The 21,819-nt window shown below is 36.7% G+C and overlaps 1 long non-coding RNA gene across 1 annotated transcript in view; it reads left to right on the top strand.

The window, feature by feature from the left end:
• Nucleotides 1-11,150: 11,150 nt before the first annotated feature.
• LOC127499218 (uncharacterized) overlaps nt 11,151-21,819 on the top strand; it is a 183,509-nt gene continuing 172,840 nt past the window's right edge. Inside the window, exon 1 of the long non-coding RNA XR_007926074.1 lies at nt 11,151-11,247. This is a non-coding gene — a long non-coding RNA (uncharacterized LOC127499218). The remainder of the gene's footprint in view (nt 11,248-21,819) is intronic.

Here is a 21,819-nt window from a genome sequence, read left to right as displayed (position 1 = left end):
GCCCAAGCCTCCGTTACTAATTCTAAAACATCACTTCAGAACTAGTAACGAAGGAACGTTGAGTCGCTTTATTGAAACTCACTGTAATATGTAGAGTATTATGAGAGAGAGAGAGATCGCCTGAGCGAGTGTATTACCTGCATCTAGCTGATATTCTTCAGGTCAATCTTATATCCATGATCACAAAATCAGTTTCAATGTCCACTGAGTTAAGCGATATCTTTGTCCTTTTAACATTTAAGACATTCCATGACTGCGCTAGTCAATGCTTTTGTCAGATGCGTCTCATAATTAAAAGCAATATCCTAGTTTCCTTGTTTCAGGCCATTTCAATATAAAAGTCTTTGTGACTGACAGACTCACTCATAAAGACAGTCTTTGCCGCCATCGTATGCCGTATTAATGTAACTTTCACTGAAGTCTAAATCACTAATGGACTCTTTCTCAATACCAAAAATACAGCATGTTATTTATATAACATTATTTATTGAACTTAAATTAACAACAGTAGCCATTATAACAGTATAACAACTAAAATGGGAAATAAATACAAGCAAACAGTTTAGTTGAATGTACAAAAGCAGCGCTCTAGTTAGTACAGGATTTAATTTCAATAAAGTTATGAAACTTAATATAGCCCTTAAGCCAAATCTATTAGCTATGGAACAAGTAATAGATTAATAAAACCAAAGATTGCCCATTTGATATACCCAAAACAAAGTATACCTCATGTTTAAACACTATCTACATAAGAGCCAGCGGCAAATTCCCGAAGGACTGGTCGAGATCAAGCTGTTCTCTGTGGGTACATGAGCGCTGAATGAACACGATCATGATTATATTTCAACAATGAATTGGAGAAACAGAAGTTAATGCAAAAACTGCCTTGTGTAATTTACATGCTTACAATACATACATTTTTTATTATTATTTGAGTGTTGATGATTATGTCTAAAAATAAACAGCAACTGAATTTAAGAATTTGGGCTCTGTTGTTAATTGTAACCTTTATTATTGTAATGTGCAAGTAAGGGCTTCCTAATAGTTTACAGCATTAGTAGAGACAGATTTTTTTCTCCTCAAGAAAATTTTAATTATAATTGAATACATTTAAAGACAAAGACACAGTTGGTTCAGTAAAACAAGTTCAGTAAAACAACAAGTTGTTTAATAAAAAAAAAGTGAAAAAATTGTTTTGTTTTCTCACCCTGCTGTACTGAACCCGTACCGAACTGTGACTTCAAAACCGAGGTACGTACCGAACCATCATGTTTGTGTACCATTACACCCCTAATAATATATATATATATATATATATATATACACACACACACACACACACAAGAATTACCCTCATAATATCTCAGGATTTAGAGCAGATTTATTGCACCAAGTAAGTAATTATGTTCAATAGCTGAGATTTCCTGCCAGTTCTTTGAATGAGTGGCATTGCTAATCCATGGCCAATTAACCAGCTGCTTTAGCTTTCAATACAACTCCATCAACAGGACACTTAAACAAACAGGCTTCATTCCTTACAAACTATACATAGATTCAAAACTCACTGACAGAAATGCAGTATATGTTCTGTGGATTTTTGACAGAAATCACCCTTCCTCCCAAAGTGCATGCTGATATCTGTCAGAGCATTTTCTCTGCTTTCTGCCAGAGAAAATCACAGTAATTAGTGATTCACAGAGCATAACATTAATTATAGAGTAGATGAGAAAACAAACAAACTATGTCTTTAAATGCCCATCATATTTTATCTTTTAAATAGCATGACCATAAAATTTCATCTGTATTCTGTTTATTCTGTATAACAGTATGGATCCAGTATGGTTGTATGAATACACTATATATATTTGTGAGATGGATGGATGGATGAAATAACTTCCTTATCAAGTTAACATAATAAAATTGGACTCAATTCAACAGGAAACGCATACTCAACATTGTACTGTGTTCTATCACATTATGTCACAACAGATCAAAAAGAAGCAGCTAGGGGTTAATGTAATTTTAATCACATTACTTTGAGACAGCAGATTTACAATGACAAGGCCTCTTATAGTTAAGAGCACACATGCAAAACACATTCAATGTCATTCCCTACATGACCACATGATTTTACAGTACAGTGTGTCAAATTATCCTGAAAGGACCTTTAACTGGATAGAAGCAATGCAACACGCAAAGGCTTCTTCAGCAACTTTATAATTCCATGTCTATAGAAGACTTAAAAGAAGGTTAAAAACGTACTCCTTGCACTATCACACTATTAATGGTTCATATGCAAACCTGCAGTTTAAATCACAAAGGTCTGTAAAACCCCATGACTTCCAAATTAATAAGTTTATAACTTCAGTTCTGAGTTAGCAAAGCAGTATTGCAAATAATTCATACCCTGAGGGGCTAGTTTACATGGACTTAAACAGCACTATTATTCTGTTTCTCTTTATAATGTGGCTTTATATTGAAAGAAAGACCTTCCTGTTTTAATAACATGCATAGTGATGTACAGTGAGCTTGTATGTAATACAAGTTCACTTCTCCAAGGCCAGTGCCATTTAATTAATTAAATCATGAAAACAAGTTTTATTATTTATTTGAATAAATAACTTCCTGTTAGGAATTGCATGAAAAGTACTATAGGTATGGTCTAAAAACAAGGTGTTGAGATGCAAAAGAATGGAGTCAGCGCTTAGCTCAAGTGTGCTTAATTAATGTGCATGGATCAACGAGATGAATTGGTGAGGGAATTTTCCATCCCCCAGACAAATCTGCAGTCTTATAAAGTGAAATAAAAGCACTCTCGGGTCACACCGCATGATCTTTAAAGCTGGCTTTTGTATTGATATCAAATTAATGCAATAGCTGAACTGTGCTTAATGACTTGAAATGATAGTCCATTTAATATGCCTCATGAGCACAGTACAGGTTTTTCACATTATCGTAACCACAATAGAGCCGCCTTTGGATGCACTTTCAACCTGCATAAAACCAAGATTTTTTTTTTTTTTTTTTTAGGATTATGAATCAGATTTAATGTGTTCTAAAGTTCAGAAAGTTCTTCAGAGATCTGTAGTATGTTCTCCTGTCTGTCACAAACTAAGCCAAGGCAGATGTCAAATGCTTTCTTATCTGCTCTGTATTTATACTGTGATGGGAATATATTATCCAGGTAGGGCAAGGGTTCAGGAGTATGAAATACAGGGATGTACCGAAATTAAATTCTGGGCCAAAACCAAATTCAGAATGCACTTGGCTTAAAACCGAAACCAAAAATAAATAATTAATAATAAATTAGTTATTCAAAATCATTTAATAATCAACACTCAAATAACTAAAATCGATTGTAAAAACATTTCAATTGCACATAAGGCAGTTTTTATATCAACTTTTTAATAAATGTTTCTACTCCTTTTTCTTTTTTCTTTTGGTGGAATATAAACATTTAAACGACAAACTGTAATAACATGTTTTCATGACACATTTATTCAAACATAGGCCTACATTAAATAATGAAGACATCACTAATAAGTTAAGTAAAAATATAATGAATATGTAATAATCTACTGTCACAGATACACCAGGCTTCACTCTCTCACAACGCTTACCATCTCCAGATTTCTAATCACCGTCTCCTGTCACCAATCACTGCATTCATCAAGCACCTCTCCATAAAAGCCTGCACCACACACACACACACTTTGTCTGGTCTCGACTAAGACTTCCCAAAATATGATCATCTTACCTGAGCTCCTTACCTCTGCGATCGTCTCTGTGTTATCCGGATTCCCTCTCCAGTCTCCAAGCTCCTATGTGCTCTCCTCCTAACACCTGTAAGAGACAAAGAAACATCCTTATTCCATCCAAAACAGTGACATACCATTTCAAGTGTGTGTGTATGGTGCAACTTACCTGTAATCAGACTATTCTCCATCTCCTGCTCTGTTCTCCATCACCATTCCAGTCTGCCTTAAACATGCTGTGGTAACGTTGTATCTAGGGAAGTTCATGGCTATGGTCCTTTAGATCTAAGCGCTGCATTTGACTTTTGTCAAATAGGTGGTTTTACTGTTTGTTTGGGGCATTACTCATCTTCCAACCTATCTCTTGGCTGTGGTGTTCCACAGGGATCAATTCTAGGACCTGTGTTTTCCCTGTATTTGCACCCCCTGGCCTCTATTTTTTAAAAATATGGTGTCTCTTTTCATCTATATGCCAATGATACCCAAATCTACCTTCTCTTATAGCTCAACAATAAATATTTTCTTCAGCGACTGTTTGCTTAAATTTAAGTCATGGCTCTCAAGCTATTTTTTTTTTACTCAAAATGATGTTTTATTAACAAAGTTCGGGAGGAACACTTACAAATGATCTATCCAATCCACTCGTCATCAGCAATTACCATGTCTATTGTATCAGCATGAGAGGAAGCCTACACACACACACACAAACACACACACACACACTCACACACAGTCGACTCCCCTACATTCCTCGACAGTTTTCAGCATCCCTCCACCACCCTGACTCCTCACTCTTGGCTCTTCCTACCACAGCCAGGAACACGGAGCGAGTACTCTGGGTTAGCGCCAAAAACCGAGCTCAGAGCCCTTTCCTCGGACAGTATGCCAAATACGCATACCATTTATTCAATCTGACTTATTTGTAAGTGTAAACTCATGAAAATGTAAATAAATCCGAATTTATTATGTTTGGACCTAAGGAAAACTGTTTTTGATTTTGATTTCTGCTTTTTGTGCCATATAATACACAGTGTGCCAGGGCATCCTATTTGACTCCAGTTTAAAATTTGACAAACATCATTGCTGTTGTCAAGTCATATTTTTACCAACTTCGACTTCTCTGTAAAGTTAAGCCCTTTTTTATCCAGGAGCAATTTTGAAAGCGCGATCCATGCCTTTGTAACATCTTGACTACTGTAATTCACTGTATTATGGAAATTCTCAGGCTTCCATCTCTTGTCTGCAGTTGGTTCAAAACACAGCCGCTAGACTGCTCGAAGGAAAGTGAAAATATGACCATATAACACATATTTTAATGTCTCTGCACTGGCTCCGTCAAGTATAGGATTGATATTTAAAATCGTATTTGCCTACAAAGCCCTCAATAACATGACACCTCGATACTTAACTGATCTATTGCTTCTGTATACCCCTTCTAGAAACTTGATCTTGTGACCTTGGCCTACTCACAGTTCCTAGAGTTAAACTTAAAAATTGTCGTAATTGCACTTTAGCTACTGCTGGACTGAAACTTTGGAATAGCCTTCCTATCTACAGTATATTAGGCATGCCCATCTATCACTACTTTTAAATCTTATCTCAAGACATATTTATTCTCGCTGGCTTTTAACACTCCTTAATACGTTATCTTGCATACTGTGGATTGCTTATTGTTTGTTATTGTTTTTTTTACTTTATCATTTTATTTTATTCATTCTGATTATTTTATTCTTTGTAAAGCACTTTGGTCAATCTCAGTTGTGTAAATGTGCTCTGATAAATAAACATTGATAGATTTGATGTTTGCATTTATTATTCACCATTTGCACTTTGTTCTGTCAAACTTGTCGCCAAAACGAACGCATCCTTAAATTTGCTTCAATAATGTTGTCCGACGTAATTGTGTCTATATTTTATTTTATTTTTAATTTCATATAATTATGCTGGAATGCTCAATATAGCCATTAAAAAGACTTCACACCATCTCTTGTGCCCATTATAAATGCCATTGGAGGGATTCTGGGAATAAATCTTAGATTCATCTTTCACAGACATGTTGCTGATGCTTATTTCCTTTGAGCTCAACCTCAGACTCCCACAATCCCTCACTGGAGCCCAGTCTGGCAGCTTTGTCTGCTTCGATTTCCATGACAACCTTCAGCAGAATGAGGAATAACAAAAGGAAAGATAAATGATTGTGCTTGGAAAAGAAACATAGAATAGCAAACAGTGTTTATTATGATAAACTATGGGGGCAGCCATGTGATCAGCCACCAACCTTGCAAACTTTGGTAAATCCAGTGAATAATTCATCCTCAAAATGTTGGTCCCTGGTAAACATAACTTTGATTCCTGGCAGACTGATTTGCAAATAATATATATATATATATATATATATATATATATATATATATATATATATATATATATATATATTATATATATAATGGCCGGTCAATAGACATAAGTCTGAGAGTATGAGCCAGATCACACTATTTTAACATGTATCTAACAATGCAAAGGGCAGGAAATTATACGTAACTTCGTGAATGACAGATATTCCAATTCTTTCAAAGTTTCTGTGGATGCAGATTCTGTGTTTGCTTGCTTACAGATTTATTCTTGATTAGAAACAGAGCTCACTAACAAGGGCTGTATGTTGAAATGATGAGAACAGCTTCTGGGTTTGAACCAAGTGCATTATCGGTGAGATTTATTACCGAACAAGTGCTGCCCTGGCACACTGCTGTATTTAACCTAAATAATATTCGGGTTTGTGATTAATGGAACTATTTTAGCAATCTATTACAATTCACTTACAGGACATCTTCAAATAGTGCACCTCTGCATTTCTTCACAGAGTTCCATAATCTACCTTTAATACAGACATTTATACTTAGTTGAAGCAAAAATCATTTTGGACCGCTTTCAAGCAATACTCCATTAGAGGAAACTCACAAAAGGGAATGAGAACAGTCTGGAGAATGAAGATAAGGCCTTTTGATTTTTCAAAAATACTCTTTTTACTTTGCATTTTAACCCTGTTATTTTGTATATAGTAAGATGCATGATTGGTTAAGAAGCATGTCTTATGTTGTCAGGACAGTGTTTGCAAATTTATGATCATGTATATAGTTTTTACCTTGCTTGAAAGTTTGTAGGTTCAGTCTTTGTGGCAGTACACACACACACACACACACACACACACACATATTATATACACACACATATATATATATATATATATATATTATATATATATACACACATATATATATATATATATATTATATATATAAATATAAAAACTGCAAATGAACTATTAGTTCTGATGCTCAGCCAGTGAGTTGGAAATGTTTCATTCACACCATTTCCCTATAGTCTTCAATTCCTTCCAGCATCATCAACAAGACCTCATATTAAGACCCCAAATTAGCAACACATGACTGTTCTTCCCATGAGCAAGCTCTAAAGTGTTATGCCAGTGGGCTATTTTGGTCTCTGTGTGAGGATATTCTGTCCCCGATGAGCGTATAACTTTACAAAGGCAACATGGGAGGATATTTTGTGTGTGTGGGCAGCACTGCCAAGCTATCTGTGCCAAGAAAAGTGTCTAGCCTAGCACTTCCTGTATAATATGATGTTATGAAGTTATAAGATGACTGAACTTCATCTAAGCAGGTTATATCACATGGCTATCACATTTTTTTTTTTTTAAGGTAAAAAGGGTCATTGTACCATGAAAAAGTAACATTGAGGTCAGAAAATGGTTGTAAAAAAAATAAATTCTGCCTGTTTTTGACAACCAAAACCGTTAACATTATAAGTATACCTAAAAACAAGTAATACAGTGGGTACGGAAAGTATTCAGACCCCCTTAAATTGTTCACTCTTTGTTATATTGCAGCCATTTGCTAAAATCATTGAAGTTCATTTTTTTTCCTCATTAATGTACACACAGCACCCCATATTGACAGAAAAACACAGAATTGTTGACATTTTTGCAGATTTATTAAAAAAGAAAAAATGAAATATCACATGGTCCTAAGTATTCAGACCCTTTGCTCAGTATTTAGTAGAAGCACCCTTTTGATCTAATACAGCCATGAGTCTTTTTGGGAAAGATGCAACAAGTTTTTCACACCTGGATTTGGGGATCCTCTGCCATTCCTCCTTGCAGATCCTCTCCAGTTTTGTCAGGTTGGATGGTAAACGTTGGTGGACAGCCATTTTTAGGTCTCTCCAGAGATGCTCAATTGGGTTTAAGTCAGGGCTCTGGCTGGGCCATTCAAGAACAGTCACAGAGTTGTTGTGAAGCCACTCCTTCGTTATTTTAGCTGTGTGCTTAGGGTCATTGTCTTGTTGGAAGGTAAACCTTCGACCCAGTCTGAGGTCCTGAGCACTCTGGAGAAGGTTTTCGTCCAGGATATCCCTGTACTTGGCCGCATTCATCTTTCCCTCGATTGCAACCAGTCGTCCTGTCCCTGCAGCTGAAAAACACGCCCACAGCATGATGCTGCCACCACCATGCTTCACTGTTGGGACTGTATTGGACAGGTGATGAGCAGTGCCTGGTTTTCTCCACACATACCGCTTAGAATTAAGGCCAAAAAGTTCTATCTTGGTCTCATCAGACCAGAGAATCTTATTTCTCACCATCTTCAGGTGTTTTTTCATGTGTCTTGCACTGAGGAGAGGCTTCCGTCGGGCCACTCTGCCATAAAGCCCCGACTGGTGGAGGGCTGCAGTGATGGTTGACTTTCTACAACTTTCTCCCATCTCCCGACTGCATCTCTGGAGCTCAGCCACAGTGATCTTTGGGTTCTTCTTTACCTCTCTCACCAAGGCTCTTCTCCCCCGATAGCTCAGTTTGGCCGGACGGCCAGCTCTAGGAAGGGTTCTGGTCGTCCCAAACGTCTTCCATTTAAGGATTATGGAGGCCACTGTGCTCTTAGGAACCTTAAGTGCAGCAGAAATTTTTTTGTAACCTTGTCCAGATCTGTGCCTTGCCACAATTCTGTCTCTGAGCTCTTCAGGCAGTTCCTTTGACCTCATGATTCTCATTTGCTCTGACATGCACTGTGAGCTGTAAGGTCTTATATAGACAGGTGTGTGGCTTTCCTAATCAAGTCCAGTCAGTATAATCAAACACAGCTGGACTCAAATGAAGGTGTAGAACCATCTCAAGGATGATCAGAAGAAATGGACAGCACCTGAGTTAAATATATGAGTGTCACAGCAAAGGGTCTGAATACTTAGGACCATGTGATATTTCAGTTTTTCTTTTTTAATAAATCTGCAAAAATGTCAACAATTCTGTGTTTTTCTGTCAATATGGGGTGCTGTGTGTACATTAATGAGGAAAAACAATGAACTTAAATGATTTTAGCAAATGGCTGCAATATAACAAAGAGTGAAAAATTTAAGGGGGTCTGAATACTTTCCGTACCCACTGTACATTTAATATAGAAATGCGGTCTAATTGCATTCTTGTTGCATTTTCTTCTTAAAATGTAACAATCATGCTGAATTTCAAAGGAGCATGCTTATTTAGAGCTGTCCACTTCTCACTCAAGCTATTTTTGGTAGTGATATTTCACCCTGCACATGACACAAACAGACAATGAAATATCACAGAGAGGGACGATGTCCCATCGAGTCTGGAGGGCAAAAGCATTGGGGTTAATAAACTCATGACATTTAAATTAGTGAGTCACAGCCATGTTTCTTTAGACCGCCAAATCCTCGTTTGCCCCATTCTCTGACTGAAAATAGGTTCCCCCTCAAAACTACATAGGTCTTGAAGAAAATTCAAGTGTCTAGTGGTGAATTTTGTGATCAGAAATGCTCATTCATCTTGCTCTGATTGACAACTGTGAGTTCAGCTGGTGCAAGGTAAATCAGTTAACACATTTTACTAAATAATGGCAAAACATAACAGATTTCAGTAATATAATGTATATTATGATGCCCTTGGCACACCCCGTGGCTCTAAATGTAACATTTACCATCATACATTTAACTGCATGTGACAATTGCAGCTCAGTTATGACTAGCTTTTCTCATGCAGTGTAAACGTCTTTGTTCGTGTGCAATAGAGCATCATGGATATTAATGAGAGTGGAGATATTGGAAGCATAATGTATTAGTGTATTTAAAATTTCATATGCCTTGGGCAGGTAAGTCTGGAGGAAATTTACTTTTAATACAGTACCATTAAAAATTAAACCAGATTGACATGGGCGAATTTTGTTTTTTATTTAAGTTATGGAAAAAATTCTCTCTATTAAATTGAGGATGAATCTGGAAGGAAGCTTTGCCCTATTTGTCCTTTGTGCCACAATTAACTGATCTGCATAGAGACTTGTATGAAATGAGGAGTTTGAGCTACCGTTAAATCCTTCAATTCAATTACGTGAAAAAAGAAGCTATTTATGTATAATCCAGTGGAAATTAAGCTCCATAAAAGCATTATGGCTTTCTCTGTGCAATGCCAGTGGTGGTAATCTGCTAACTGTAACTTATACAACTGTTCATCAATTATTTACAGAGAGGACTAGGGCAAGTTTTCTAATAGCATACACTAAATAATAAATAGAAGCCCTTCTATGACTTTTCATTTTTTCTCGGAAGCAATGCCTGGACAGCTGGAATCAAAGATGCAGAGTGTTGTCCGAGAGGGCCTGAAAGGGTGAAAACAAGATATAGATACAGTATGCTGTCAAATACTGATAGTTCTATGTGACAGTCTGTGTTGGGGGCGGGTAACACATTACAAGTAACTCAAGCTCTGTAATCAGATTACTTTTTTCAAGTAACTAGTAAAGTAATGCATTTTAAATTTATAACAAAATATGACTTACTTTTTCAAACAAGTAATGCAAGTTACTTTGTTTTTTCAATTATTGACTGACACCAATTCAGTATTCCTCAAAATGAATAAAAATGGTGAAACGCAAACTCAGAATTTTACACAAACCTGCAATAATTAAATTAAACTTGTATTTAATCTCATTTATTAACCATTGTCTTTGCTGCTGACCTTCGACGATCCAATTCAACTATACCAATAAGCAAAAAATGACTTTAGTTAAACCATGTTTGTTTCATTTTTTTGTTTTTATTGCTGAAGAATGCTGAACTTTCTTCTCCTCTGTCCTATTCTCCTGTGATCCAATATGGCAGCACATCTGAAAGGTTTGTTTGAGCTGTGCTTTCTACTGTACAGGCGTGAATTTGCATTTCCTTCAGCCTGAGACTTATTCATTTGACTTTTTGTGTACAGGTGCTGGTCATATAATTAGAATATCATCAAAAAGTTGATTTATTTCACTAATTCCATTCAAAAAGTGAAACTTGTATATTATATTCATTCATTACACACAGACTGATATATTTCAAATGTTTATTTCTTTTAATTTTGATGATTATAACTGACAACTAAGGAAAATCCCAAATTCGGTATCTCAGAAAATTAGAATATTGTGAAAAGGTTCAACTTTGAAGACACCTGGTGCCACACTCTAATCAGCTAATTAACTCAAAACACCTGCAAAGGCCTTTAAATGGTCTCTCAGTCTAGTTCTGTAGGCTACACAATCATGGGGAAGACTGCTGACTTGACAGTTGTCCAAAAGATGACCATTGACACCTTGCACAAGGAGGGCAAGACACAAAAGGTCATTGCAAAAGAGGCTGGCTGTTCACAGAGCTCTGTGTCCAAGCACATTAATAGAGAGGCGAAGGGAAGGAAAAGATGTGGTAGAAAAAAGTGTACAAGCAATAGGGATAACCGCACCCTGGAGAGGATTGTGAAACAAAACCCATTCAAAAATGTGGGGGAGATTCACAAAGAGTGGACTGCAGCTGGAGTCAGTGCTTCAAGAACCACTACGCACAGACGTATGCAAGACATGGGTTTCAGCTGTCGTGTCAAGCCACTCTTGAACAACAGACAGCGTCAGAAGCGTCTCGCCTGGGCTAAAGACAAAAAGGACTGGACTGCTGCTGAGTGGTCCAAAGTTATGTTCTCTGATGAAAGTAAATTTTGCATTTCCTTTGGAAATCATGGTCCCAGAGTCTGGAGGAAGAGAGGAGAGGCACACAATCCACATTGCTTGAGGTCCAGTGTAAAGTTTCCACGGTCAGTGATGGTTTGGGGTGCCATGTCATCTGCTGGTGTTGGTCCACTGTGTTTTCTGAGGTCCAAGGTCAACGCAGCCGTATACCAGGAAGTTTTAGAGCACTTCATGCTTCCTGCTGCTGACCAACTTTATGGAGATGCAGATTTCATTTTCCAACAGGACTTGGCACCTGCACACAGTGCCAAAGCTACCAGTACCTGGTTTAAGGACCATGGTATCCCTGTTCTTAATTGGCCAGCAAACTCACCTGACCTTAACCCCATAGAAAATCTATGGGGTATTGTGAAGAGGAAGATGCGATATGCCAGACCCAACAATGCAGAAGAGCTGAAGGCCACTATCAGAGCAACCTGGGCTCTAATAACACCTGAGCAGTGCCACAGACTGATCGACTCCATGCCACGCCGCATTGCTGCAGTAATTCAGGCAAAAGGAGCCCCAACTAAGTAATGAGTGCTGTACATGCTCATACTTTTCATGTTCATACTTTTCAGTTGGCCAAGATTTCTAAAAATACTTTCTTTGTATTGGTCATTAGTAATATTCTAATTTTCTGAGATACTGAATTTGGGATTTTCCTTAGTTGTCAGTTATAATCATCAAAATTAAAAGAAATAAACATTTGAAATATATCAGTCTGTGTGTAATGAATGAATATAATATACAAGTTTCACTTTTTGAATGTAATTAGTGAAATAAATCAACTTTTTGATGAGATTCTAATTATATGACGAGCACCTGTATATATATATATATATATATATATATATTATTTTTTTTTTTTTTGGTTATTAAAAACAAACAAACAAGCTCAGGTGAGAAAAAGTAATCCAAAAGTAACATAACATATTACTTTCCATAAAACGTAACTAAACACAATAGGTTGTTTGCACATGACATCATTGTTGTGGCGTGAAATGCAGCTGGAGGGCAGGAGGTGATTTTTCTATATAGGAATCGTTATCACAAACTCAAAATTCCTGCTTTTAAACAGGTGCCAAATAATTTTTTTTAAGAGCCACACAACAATGAACTTAAAATTTTAAATCACTTACTTTTAGTCATCCTGTTGTGTTTATATATCTCCCCTTTACAGTTTCAGCTTTTTCATCTTGTGACTTTTCTGGAAAATGAATGTCACTATTTTAACTTAATACTATTATAGTTTTTATTAATATTTTGAATCCGATTAGATTTTTATATTTTCTGCTTTCATTTTTTGTTAAGTTTTTTTTTTTTTTTTTTTTCAAGTTTTATTTTTTGTTGTTTTTAAACATGTCTGTTTAGTTTGTATAGATTTTTATTTTAGTATTAACATTTATTTCAATCAATACAAAATGTTTTAGTTAACTATAATAACCCTGATGCTAGTAAAATCGATGAGTCAAATGAAAATAAATATTTGGAAATAAATATATAAATATATTAAATTTGGTTTGTGTAACCAAATAACAAACAGGGGCAATTGATATACATACTGCTTGACTTTGATTACACTGAAATACAGCGGGACTCTTATTTTGAAATGTCTGTGCTTTACTTTTGCTGCTCATTCAAGTTCAGATGAGGATTAAAAAATTACGTTGCTACAACCGTTTTACACACAATATAATATAAATAATATAATGTAAACTTTTTAATCACTGAATGCGAGCTGCTCTGAAGAACGCGCAACAGCGCCATCTTTTGACTTTAAAACATGTAGCGCTCACATTTATTTAATGAAATTAATAATAATCACATTAGGGAGTATCACGATTTGTTTTTCCATCCACAAAATATAAGACGCCTTAAAATGATCGTTTATACTCTTCTTATACTGTTTAAGGCACTGAAGACTTTTAATGACCTTATATTTATCTGATGAGCATGAGCGGAGTGGACTAATGAAAGTGATCAGTATGATTGATATTCAAAACGGTAAGCACGTGCTGCATTGCATGTATATCTGCAGTCTGTAGAGCCGGTTTCCCCTTTTGAATGACAAATATATATAAATGAATTTCTATGAAGAAATAGGCAGTTGTCTCCTTAACGCAGGAGCAGAATGGTGTGTTCAAATGCAGCTGTTTTGCACCAACGCAGGCGACGCGAGGCAATAACACAGTCAGCTTTCATCAGCTCTAGTTCTTTGGCGTGTGAAATTTTTCCCTACCTGTTCATATTTCGGCGCTCTAACTCAGTGAAACATTCACACGCAGCATCTCATTTTACGTCAACACAGCAAATGACGTGATAGGCTATTGGTCATGGAACACGCAAATAACATGCAAATTTTACAGTCATAACGTGTAAATTTGTATGGTCGCCAATGGGGAACTCGGCAAAAATATCACTCGTAAATTAATATTTTTAGTTGCAAATGCGACCGTTTTAGGCGCAGTCTGGAGCCCTGATGAATGACCTACAATGGCAACATTTTTCACAATCACGATAGAAAATCAAAATACTGCCCTAAACTCACTAGCAGAAAGACAGCGCGATATAAACAAACCAGACTAGAACTGAACACGGCATGACGGCAGCTTCACAGTCTCTATATCAAGTCTTTCAATCCAGTAGAAAAATCGCTCCTTTTCATAAAATAAGGATCACATACAACAGATGTTGTGATTTTCTGTTTATACCTTTCTAAACCAGCAGAGTACGAACCTTTCTCCATCTCTTCAATTCTAATTTTCATTTCCTCCATCTGAATTTCGCGAGTCATCAGAATCACGTGATTGCAAGCAAGCTATTAGTTCTCTATATATAGAAAGTCGTCATCATACCCCTTACAAATATAGTTTTTATTTATTTATTTACAGTGCAATCATTCAAATACCACTGATTTACTGTAGAAAATTAGGTTTTAAAACTGCATGCAGCTAAAAACTTACTGGATCTAATCTTACAGTTATTGTACTTAGTATGTGATTCTGATTTGGAATGATCTACAGTATGTGATGCTGCTCTAAATAGATAAACAAACAGGAAAAATATTAGGTAGTTGATTACAAATTCAGTCTCACTTAATCAAAGGCCAGTGGAGGTTGGAAATAATTTCCTCTTTGTCAACACCTCATGAACAACATTTCACTATTATAAATGTGCCGTCACCTGTGAAATGCCGTTATCGGTTTGGCTTCCGTCCTTGACTGTGTTTCATAACAAATTCATTATCTTAATTAAACAAAAAAATGAAGGAAGATGCTGTAATAAGATATGGGGGAATATGAGTGAGTTATATAAGAGATGTAGCAAACTATGAGGTTTGGTGCATGGTGGATTGATTCGTTCAACTCATGTGGCGAGTGAGCGTGCTGATTCTGTCCCATGGGGATTTTTACTACAACAATGCTACATCACCAGGCCAAAGAAACAGCAAGAAAGACTATTGTGTGAGTGTTCATAGTGACCCCAAGAGCACTGACAATTCTTTTCTCCTGTTTACTGTGTTTCAGGCCATCTAAGGACATTCAGATGCAGACAGATACACAATTCTTTTGAACACTTTTACTCAGTCCAAAACAACACTTCTCACTGTTTTACTGCTGTTTGTAGTTGTGATCCAACTTCTCTTCACTGATCAACATTAACTGCTGATTCACACTGACCAAACTTTTAATTTTTTTATATTAACGTATTGTTTATGGCTAGTTCTTGGTAACTAATATGCATTCAGTATGAGTATGAAAGAGACTCGAAATACTCAGTCAATTTTAGCACATATAATTAAGAGTTATACTCCATTTTAATCTGTGAAATATCTTCTTTTATTTGTGTACAAAATGTTGCGCTTTTTGCAAAATAAAGAAAACTAACATGATGCGTGATCTGTCGTCCCTCTGAACGAAGTGCAATCTGATAGTCCTCAGAAAATGAACTGTAACTAGTGAATACTAATTACAAAAAAATGAGACTTATGTCTAAAGAAACGTTGAAATGTCAGGTTTTAAATCATGTGAGTCAAACTGAAAACAAATATTCTTTTTATGTAATCTGAATGAAGAGAGAGATATTCAAGCCGTTTGCGAGTCAGCTCATTATCCACTAATTCGGCCATGCCCACGGAGCTCACGCTCTATTCAGACGCAAATTCTGAGGCAATACATGTATACATCGTCGCAATTGTGTATTATCTTCAAAAGTATCTATCTGCGTGTTATAGCCATGGTTATAGCGATCTCTGGAAGCCTCTGTTAGTTCCTGGAATGTCACATGGTATGCCTGTTCTTCATTACGAGTCATTTGTGGACTAAATGTGCACAGAGCGCCCTTCGGCTGCAAGTATGAATTAAAAACACAGTATCCAGCGCTCATAGTGATGACAATAAATATTGAATAATAATATTGAAAAATTCTTATTTTGGTCATACTTCCAAGACGTAGAATCTGTGATTCTGAAGTACAGTATCCACACCAATGTGGTGACTGACAGCAAACATTAGATTCAGCCGTGCCGAAGCACAACCCACGTAAAGATGATAATTCCGCAAATAACTGCAATTGCAGGTTTCAAACAGAGATGGCAACAAAGAGGCAAAACTTACGGAGCTTTAAGTGCCCCTATTATACATTTTCAAATATATTACCTTTCATGCAGTGTGTAATATAGGTATTTGTGAATGTAAGAGGTCTGCAAAGCTTAATAGATCAAAATGCAAGGCAAATAAAGTTATCCAAAAAGAAGACACCTACGGTCTTCATTGGCTGTCAAACATCATCTACTTTCAGCATCCCTCAAACACTGTAGTTGGTTCATGTTGTTGACACATTGTTGGTTCTAATCGTCGTCATATTGCTGCAAAAGCAAATTCTTTTTGTATACACTCCCAAAGTATGAGGTTATGAAGAGTCAGTGGTTAAAATTGTTTTACTCTGATACCACAGTAGTATAACTCCAACTTTTGTTGTGCTCTCATCAATTTACTGACGGCATGCTTCTCTAATTTCAGTGAGGTCAACAGGATTTTCAAAACACTTATCTATTAAAGATGGAGTAGTACCCACTTTATTTGGACCAACTTGCTCCTCTGAATCACAACCGATAAGTATGATTAATTATCAATTAATTATCAATTAACTTGCTGAAGTTCTCTCTCTGTAAACACCCCCAGTAATGTCCAACTTACCACTGAGAAACGTCCTGCTCAAGTTGTGAGTGCGATGGTAAAAAATGCAGTAAAATCAACGCCATCGTTACTGTCCTTACAGTGTGCACAATTGCTGTGAATTGAGGAAGTCTCCGGAGCTGAAATTCAGATATGGCAATGGATGCTTTGTTTCCGACACACTCTAAGTGATAGACCAATCACAACAGACTGGTCTATCTGACCATTTTTCATTTCATTTTCATTCATACAATGAAAGGGAAAAAAATACTTTTCAAATTTTGTTCTTGGTATTTGTCTTAAATGATTACGGTTTTCTTTCTGTTCTGTGTTCTCTGGAGAACACTTGAAATGAGCTACTTTGTTGCAAACTCTGCAGAATCATTGAAGTTAAAGGCAGATGAAATACAATGATACTGTTTACAAAATATTATTTATTGTTTCTTAATGTGTTCATTTTATCTTCTTTCCCTTTTATGCTGCATATGGTGCACAGACCCTTCTGATTGCACCACTGATCAAATATAATTTATGAGGATTTGTTTATGGGCAAAGCAACTGACAGTTGGTCTACTTGGTCATCTCAAGTAATTATACTGTCATCATGAATATTCGTATCCTTTGCCATCACCTCCCTTTACTCTAATTACGTCTTTTTAATTGTGTGGAGGAGGAAGTATTTTCCCTGCAGCCTCCGGTGGCCCTTGGTGGGTGGGCGTTCGGCTGGAGACACAGATGCAAACCTTTGAACTTCAAGGAGACAAACAAGCAGCTCTGTGCGTGCAAAAGCAGAGAGACCTCGCTGTGTGAACTAGTGTGAAGGCAGAGTACATTCTCAGTTCAGAGTATACCGTGCCAAGGGCTCTGCTGCTTAAAACCTCCCCCTCATTATATCTCTGCATATGCCACATTAAAGTCTGTACTTTTCAGATTCACTTATAAAAATGTAAGAAGACTGAATAGTAGCAGAGCATGCATAATTTGCCATAAGGATAAAAAAAAAAAAAAAAATAAAGTTCTCACTACCAAGGTCTCTTAACCCCCCCCCAACTTTTCCTGTATACACAGGGCTTTCTCTCAGACATTGAGGTTATGTTTACATGACAACGATGTACCAAAAATGGAAAGTTTTTCCTTTTCGGTTTTGAAATGTTTCACGTACAGACAATGATTCCAGTTCACACAGATTTGCGACAACAAATAAACGCTGTATTATGCATGCCAGGTCAGATGTCACTTTAGGAACTAGGGCTGGAACAACGTTTACTAAACTCGTTTGGGGTCAAACAAAACGTCACTGGACTCACTCACCGTCTTAATCATACACTAGATTTAATTATATCACATGGAATCAATCCTACTGATATAGAAATTCTACCGCAAAGTGATGATATCACTGATCATTACCTTGTAACATGCATACTGCATACTGCTGATATTTGTCAAATTGCACCGCAATATCGACTAGGTAGAACAATTCTCCCGACAACTAAAGATAAATTCACAAATAAACTGCCTGATCTGTCTCACCTGCTCATTGTACCCAAACACACAAATGATCTTGAGAAAATTACTAGCAGTATGTGCACCACTTTCACTAGTACATTAGATACTGTTGCACCGATGAGATTAAAAAAGGTTAGAGAGAAAAATACTGTACCATGGTACAACAATATTACTCACGCTATCAAAAGAGAAACTCGTAATCTAGAACGCAAATGGAGACAAACTCGTTTAGAGGTCTTTAGAATCGCGTGGAAAGACAGCTCGTCCCGTTATAGAAAGACTCTAAAAGCAGCCAGGGCCGAGCATCTCCGCAAACTCATAGAAAATAACCAAAACAATCCAAGGTTCTTGTTTAGTACAGTGGCTAGATTAACAAATAAACAGACATCACCAGAACAAAACATTTCATTACAGTTTAGTAGCGATGACTTTATGAATTTCTTTACTGAAAAAATCGAAAGCATCAGAAATACGGTTGTAAATGTACAACCCTTGACAGAGTTTTATGATTCAGCCTCAATTATCGTCCCTCAAGAACAATATCAGTGCTTTACAACTATAGGACAGGAAGAGCTAAATAAACTTATCACAGCGTCTAAACCAACAACATGTTTATTAGATCCAATACCCACTAAACTACTGAAAGAATTGTTACCTGTAGCAGAAGAGCCTCTTCTCAATATTATTAACTCGTCTTTATCTCTAGGTCACGTTCCAAGACCGTTCAAGTTAGCAGTTATTAAGCCTCTCATTAAGAAACCACAATTAGATCCAAATGTATTGGCAAATTACAGACCCATTTCAAATCTTCCATTTATATCGAAAATATTAGAAAAAGTGGTGTCGGTCCAATTGTGCTCCTTCCTGCAAAAAAATGCTATCTATGAAAAATTTCAGTCAGGATTCAGGCCTCATCATAGCACAGAAACTGCGCTCGTTAAAATTACAAATGACTTACTTCTAGCTTCTGACCAAGGCTGTATCTCAATACTAGTGTTACTTGATCTCAGTGCTGCGTTCGACACTATAGATCATAAAATACTCCTAGATCGACTACAGAATTACATTGGTATCCAGGGACAGGCATTACGGTGGTTTAGGTCGTATCTATCAGACCGTCACAATTTTGTTTATTTAAACGGGGAAGAATCTAAGATAACGATAGTAAATTATGGAGTGCCTCAAGGATCTGTGTTAGGCCCTCTGCTATTTTCAATATACATGCTGCCACTTGGTAATATTATAAGAAGACATGGAATTAGTTTCCACTGCTATGCCGATAATACTCAATTATATATTTCAACACAACCAGATGAAAACTCTAAATTATCCAATCTGACAGAGTGTGTTAAAGAAATAAAACATTGGATGACTAGTAATTTTCTTCTATTAAATTCAGATAAGACTGAAGTATTACTTATTGGGCCAAAAACCTGTACACAGAATCTCTCAGACTACAATTTGCATTTAGAAGGATGTACTGTTACTCCATCCTCGACAGTTAAAGACCTGGGTGTTATATTAGACAGCAACTTGTCCTTTGAAAATCATATTTCATATGTTACAAAAACAGCCTTCTTCCACCTCAGAAACATTGCTAAGATACGGAATATGTTATCTGTTTCTGATGCAGAAGAGTTAGTTCATGCTTTCATGACGTCTAGACTAGATTACTGTAATGCATTACTAGCTGGTTGCCCTGCTTCCTCAATAAACAAGCTACAATTGGTACAAAATGCAGCTGCTAGAGTTCTTACCAGGTCAAGAAAATATGATCATATAACACCAATTTTATCATCTCTTCACTGGTTACCTATTAAGTTCCGTATCGATTATAAAGTACTGCTAATGACCTATAAGGCTCTAAATGGTTTAGCTCCTGTGTACTTAACCGATCTTTTATCGCCCTACAATCCTTCACGCTCTTTAAGATCACAAAACTCTGGACTTCTGGTTGTACCTAGGATAGCTAAGTCCTCTAAAGGAGGGAGAGCGTTTTCACATTTGGCTCCTAAACTCTGGAATAGCCTTCCTGATAATGTTCGGGGCTCAGACTCGCTCACCCAGTTTAAATCTAGATTAAAGACACATCTCTTCAGCCAAGCATTCACATAATCCATCTCATATCAGATCAATTGCACATGACTATCTTTGCTTAATGTTATGAACAGCAGCTATGCTAATTATTCTCCATTTGCTTTTCTGTTTTACCTCGGGACGCCCGTCCCGAGGTGACTAGAGAGTACATCAGTTTCAGTTTGGATCCAGCCTCTTAAGAAGACCTCAGATGACTAAAACTTTGGAAGAGACGGCGCCAACTCCTGCGATGACTTCAGAAGATGCAACATCTGGATCAACACGCACATTCACATTCTATAAATCCTAATTATTGTTAATATGTAATTCATTTTTCCAGGAGCTCTTTGCTTCTACCTCCAATTAAATTGCTAACAGTGATTGTATGTTAATCGCCTAAATTATTACATTATTAGCTAACTGCAGTCTCCAAATTGTAATGTTGATATGCATTCTCTGTAAAGCTGCTTTGAAACGATATGTATCGTGAAAAGCGCTATACAAATAAATGTGAATTGAATTGAATTAATCAATTACGTCAATTATGTTTATGTTCATCCCTAATCTCCTGTCATATTTCTCAAAACAAAACTCTAGAGCAGATGCTAATTGCCAGTATGGCAGCACCACTTAATATGGACATGCACATTTTCAGCACTGACAACCGCATACAGCGTCAGCATCAAAAATGACAATGTCCATAACATTGGGAAATTTTATCACAATTGACAGTGTGTTATTTAATATGTAACCGATTATTTAATATGTTCATCCATGTAACCGAGTGCAGACAGTAATATATATATATATATATATATATATAAATAAAAGACATACAGGGGCATTTTTGCCCCTTATCTTTAATTCTAGGGGCTTTCTAAATGCATTTTAATAGACTAAATCATGCAGTGAAAGCGTACACTCTAAATACGCATGTGCACTAGTCTAACCTACTAGACTACGTCACGTAGTGTATGCGCGCACTCAAGGGGTGTGTTTTTGTTTGGTTTTTGTAAAGTGAGGGACAAACTCGATCATTTCAGATCATTAAATCAACAATTACGATATCATAGACGACATATATCGCACACCCTACAGCACTGGCCCGATCGGGCAGGTGACAGTCCCGTCTACTGTCCCGAGCGTCGTTCACACTGGCCCCGGGCCATCGGGCAGTCCTTATTGTCGAGCCCTGCACATACATACATACATACATATATACATACATACACACAGACCGATCAG

Source organism: Ctenopharyngodon idella, chromosome 17, assembly GCF_019924925.1.
Source record: "Ctenopharyngodon idella isolate HZGC_01 chromosome 17, HZGC01, whole genome shotgun sequence".
Lineage (NCBI taxonomy): Eukaryota > Metazoa > Chordata > Actinopteri > Cypriniformes > Xenocyprididae > Ctenopharyngodon > Ctenopharyngodon idella.
This window is presented reverse-complemented; position numbering and strand designations above follow the sequence as displayed.